We start from the raw sequence: 5,198 nt of genomic DNA on the forward strand, positions 1-5,198 counted from the left end.
ATTAAACATGTGCCGCCGTCGTGCTCCATGCGTCAGCTGTAGACCCCGTACTGAAGTTGCCCGCGACCTGCAAATGTTGTGTTACAAACACAGCCTTCATGCTGACAAAGCAATGGAACAACGGAATCGAAACGCGGCTGAATCTCATCACCGGCACCCACGACATGCTTCATCAAGCCCGTCTCGCACAAAATCTTTTCTGGGATGCACACCAACAATGCAACAGATTGGAAAATGTAGATGTCACGCCCAACATTTTTTCTATCATAATTGTGAAGTTCTGTTGAGTTACAGACTTACCATACAACACTATGGAATACAATAGCACTAAGATTAAGCACTGGAGGAACAATCGTGGAGCATGGCTCACAACACACACCAGAAAATTCTTGAATCACACATTACACACGAAATTTTAAATCTTCTAGACTACATATGTGCACCACCCAGTAGGCGTGTGCACGTGTTCCTGCGGCGCCTTTCCATTCAACAGTTCTTGCACTTTCCGGGTTTGCGGGGCTGTTTAGGTGCATCTCCACGATCAGGGCATGTCGTCAGCTTGTGGCCTTCACGGGGGCAGATGCTGCAAAACCTGGTATGCTTGCTCAGACCCTCGTGTGGTGCTTTCTCCCGGCTGTTCGACGGCCTCCCTACACCTCTTTGCCACTCCGGTGGTGCTAGTCATTGAAGCGCATTCACGCCGACGGACGCCCCAACACTACCTTCCTGGGCCTCCAAACCTTTCGACGGGGCTCCAAAACATAGCACGAGTGTACACTTTGCTTGCATGCTGCTCTATTGCCATTTGCCAGATTTGCTCTCCTCACCACACCTCCCTGCCACCATCAGCACACATCAGTTTTACTGAGAATGAAAAATTGAAAATTAATCAGCAACGGTGAATAACAAACAGATACATCAGTTTTTCTGACAAATAGTCAATTCGTAACTTTCCTCCCTCCCACGGTCAAACTGGAGCCTCATATACTGCCTCACAAAAATGTGCATCGGGCTAGCAGGTGGCATATAACTCTTCAACATGTGGTTTGCGCTCTCACTTCGTTGGGTGCTTGTCATTTTAGAGCAGAACACACCTTGAAGTACAGGGAGGTAAATGATTTCTCATGTTCAATCACAATGCATATCCTGCAAAAGTTAACGAAGATCAAAGGGATATCAGTTATACCAGCACCGCCCTCCCAAACTTGCATTTTGAGGTGTGAGTGAGACAAGAACTGAACAAATTCTACAGAAAGAAACTTATTTGATAAGAAAACAAATGCAAGGGCATTGTGCAGAAGGTGGACGTACTTCTGAAAAATATGCAGTACCGATTTGTGAAAATTAAACCTCCTGTTTTTGTTCCTGATTGCTCACAGTATGCTATACCACTACACTGAAGAAAGCAATATCACACAGCAAACCTTATATTTTTTAACCATCACACAGGAGAACCATCTAAGGGAAATAGACACAGATGCCACAGAGATGGTGATAGATGTAGACAACTAAGATGGTGATTCAGAAACAACTAAAACGTTGATTCAGAAACAACTAAAATATTGATTCAGAAACCGGTGTAGACAAGTAAGATGTTGATTCAGAAGCAAATTATTGCTATAGAAAGATGTAGGTTGCTATGAAAAAGATGAACCACTAACCTAGCAACCGGACAAGCAAAGGAGGAAGCAAACCTGATGGTAGTGGTCTCTTGCCATCGAGGCCGGTGCGCTCGAACTGGCGTTAATATTTCACCTCTGCAAATATACTGGAACATTACTTCTTTGTTTCTTCATTTTTATGCTATACAAAGATATTGTGAGGTCAGCAATGTCACCAAGTCTTTCAGGATATTCTGGCTTCTATTCAACATGTACAATTCAGAAGCAACAATCATGAGGGCAATGTGAGGGCTTGCATATTTATTTCTTCGACATGTCGCTAATTTTTTAGTACCAACAAGGGATATAGATTATAGAGAAACCTGTTATGCTGTCGACATACCTGATACAGTTTTTCAACACATCTTCTTAAACTGCACCAGGAAATATGAAGATAATCATGTAAGGATCCTCCACCATTTCCATTATCATGCTAAAGTTGCAGGAAATGTACTCATTATCTATTTGAAGCCTTGGAGCTGTAGTGACTATCAGAAAATGGCGACCATCGCACATGCCATTTAGCCTTTGTTTTCCCTACTAATTTCTTTCTGAATAGTCCCAGAAAGCTGGACAAAAAAACTGTGAGCTATGTGGCAACCACATAAAGAAATATCAAAGCATGCCCTTTTTTGCTTTTGTAGTCTGTCATAGGCTCTCTTAAACCAGACAAGACTTCCCCAATCAGAATGTTTACTCATTCTAACTGTTAAGGCTATTGTCTAATACAAATTTTAGTGACAATATCACCAGGCAAATTACCATGTCCAAGTATAACAATAATTAGTGGAGAAACTTGGGTTAAGGATATCACCAAGATAAACATGATTTTTTTCTTACATGAAAGCAAGCAATAACAGAACATGAACAATTTGTTAGACGCATATTGCTATGCTAATAATCAAACTATAATAGAAGGGTGTGCATATATATATATATATTGCTAAGAACATGAACAATTTGTTAGACGCATATTGCTATGCTAATAACCAAACTAAACAGAAGGGTGTGCATATATACCCACTCAGACCAGAGAACATAGCACGACCGGCTGATCAAATTATTGCAAGGTTACATGACTTACATCACCCTTCAGGATTCCATCTTATCGTATTATAATGGCCTTCACCAAGCTCGTGAAGAGGATTGCATTTTTGGCTGAATATTGGTGCTCTGGCCGGCCTAACCAAGATTTAGTCAAGGAACAGTTGTAGAAAACAAAGACATTAAACCAGAAATGTTATGGTTCATGTAAGGACGATGTAAGGATATATCCATAGACCACAACAAATTCAGAACCTGAAGAAGACCACTGAACATCATACATTGGCCCCTCATTTTCTGCAAATTACTGATAGAGTTAATGACCAGACATTAAAAAACAGTCTCATAAAGAATATCATAAACTAAGAACTTACTGACAGGAACAATTCCTTGAAAGGCCCTGTAAGTTGTCAAGTGGTGAAACTTGGTTTCACCATAATACTCTGGTTGATTTTATCCACATCAAGTTCGGAAACAATAGAAGTCCAGTGGACCCCTTGTTCCAGTGGAACTGAACAGTTGGACAGCGAAAAAATCTCCTACCGACAAAAAACTTGATTTTGTGTATCCTTCTCACAAGAAAAGATCTGAACACTATGAAAGTCAACAACAAGTAAGTCATACATTTGCCTCTGGGGAAATCTAGCAACATTCAATCCTGGAACACTTGCTAGCTGCATTGCAGTTATGCCTGGTAATCTTACCTTGTACACAATCCCTTTATTAAAATTACTTGTGGCAAAGAAGTGCATCTCGTTAGTCACCATCCATCCGACAAGGACTCATCCGCAGAAAATTTAACTACTGGCCTGTCAAAATTTAATCAACATGTCATGTACCAGTAAGTTTTATGCATCTCATTACTAATTGCATACTATAGGTAGATGAAATCAGCAGTCTTAATTATGTGTACAGATTATGAATCACCCTAGAAACAAGAGCAAGGTGCCATCAAGTGAGGAGGGAAGGTGGGGGAAAGGGCCATGGAGAGAGAGAGAGAGATGGTTGGAGACTCACCTGTGCACTTGGTGGCCGTGAAGATGCGAGCTATTCAAGCACCGACGCATTGAGGTGCGAGCTCATGCACCAGTTGCAGTCTCCGTCGCTCGCCCGCTAAGGCTGCCGTCCGCTGCACCACCACATTAGCTGTCCGCGCTCGGGTTTGCCGTTGTCGTGTCGCAAGGACGGCGTCGAGAGCGGCCGCCGCAGCAAGCCGATGAGGCCGAGATCGACGACCTGGTGAGGTCGGACGCGAGGGCGCAGGAAGAGCGCCGTGACACCATGGCAGGGGCCGGCAGCGATGGTATATGAGACGACAGAACGAGCGCGCGGTGCTACGGCGGATGGTGTGGCGACGAGGGAGGAGGGAGGGAGTGCGGTGGCGGACGAGGGAAGGAGGAGGGGGGAGGTGTGGCGGCTCTGGATTGGGGGGCTAGGGTTCACGCCCAACACACGTCTCACGCGCTGCGTGCATACCTGGCCAAATGGGCCGGCCCGGCACGGCACGGCCCGGCCTGAGCTACACGGGCCAGGCACGGCACGGCCCGGCCAGACACGCTTATTACACGGGCCGTGCCGGGCCGGCACGCGTGCTGACATCCGAGGCCCAGGCACGGCCCCTGACTTAAACGTGCTGGCACGCTGGCCCGGTAGGCACGCAAGCACGGGACGCCCTCGACTGCTCGTTGCCAGGAGCGCACTAGTGTTGCCTCAAAGAAAAAAAGGAGCGCACTAGCGCATGAATTTTTTAATCTATCGATCGTATGAAGCGCCGCTCCCACCGCTCGCTAGTCTTTTTAGACAAAACAATCCTCCTTCTTGCCTGTCGATTGTATGAGGCACTCCTCCCCGCTCGCTAGTCGTGCCGTGCCGGGCTGGCACGCGTGCCTGGCAAGGCAGCCCAGGCACGGCCCTAGCCGGGCCACGTGCCAGGCACGGCCCACTAAACCACGTGCCGTGCCGGCCCGTGACGGGCCAGGCACACGGGCTATCGTGCTGGCCCGACAAGACCGGCCCGTTTGGCCAGGTTTGGCTGCGTGCAAGGAGCCGATGGGAAAATCCGTCTGCACATAGGCACGGCTGACCCAGCCAAGGAACGCGTGAGACGAGCCCACTCGTCATTGGCGTACGAAAACAACCGCGAGGTAAAATCAGATTTGACTGTAGGTGAAGATCCCACGGTTCAGATGCGCCAACAGGCAGATCGGACGGCCATCGAAGGCCCAATCTGGGGGAGCGCTGGTTGGCTGAGTTGGCTAGCTTCTTTTTTGTTTTAAATTCATTCCTAAATATTTGTTTTTTTCAGATTTCAAATGGACTACCACATATGGATGTGTATGTAGACATATTTTAGAGTGTAGATTCACTCATTTTGCTACGTATGTCTTTTCAGGAAGGGGTCAGATTTGTCCTTGATTTATTTATGAGATATCCAGATGGCACTGCACCGCTAAGAAAAGAGGGTAACATTAACATTATGGACTACTTTTTTGA

At 46.2% G+C, this 5,198-nt stretch overlaps 1 long non-coding RNA gene across 9 annotated transcripts; it reads right to left on the reverse strand.

Moving 5' to 3' along the window:
- Positions 1–243: 243 nt before the first annotated feature.
- LOC123116278 (uncharacterized) lies at positions 244–4,143 on the reverse strand. Of its 9 annotated transcripts, none has more exons than XR_006457024.1 (8): positions 3,723–4,143; positions 3,410–3,514; positions 3,080–3,299; positions 2,746–3,002; positions 2,116–2,230; positions 1,695–2,035; positions 1,312–1,396; positions 244–1,146 (listed from the first exon to the last, which is right to left on the reverse strand). It is a non-coding gene; the product is annotated as an uncharacterized lncRNA (long non-coding RNA). The 9 variants fall into 9 exon arrangements; XR_006457013.1 differs by having other exon boundaries at positions 1,695–1,803; positions 2,005–2,230; XR_006457021.1 differs by having other exon boundaries at positions 244–836; positions 951–1,146; positions 1,695–2,230.
- Between the last annotated feature and the right edge of the window lie 1,055 nt (positions 4,144–5,198).

This window comes from Triticum aestivum, chromosome 1B, assembly GCF_018294505.1.
Source record: "Triticum aestivum cultivar Chinese Spring chromosome 1B, IWGSC CS RefSeq v2.1, whole genome shotgun sequence".
Taxonomy (NCBI): domain Eukaryota; kingdom Viridiplantae; phylum Streptophyta; class Magnoliopsida; order Poales; family Poaceae; genus Triticum; species Triticum aestivum.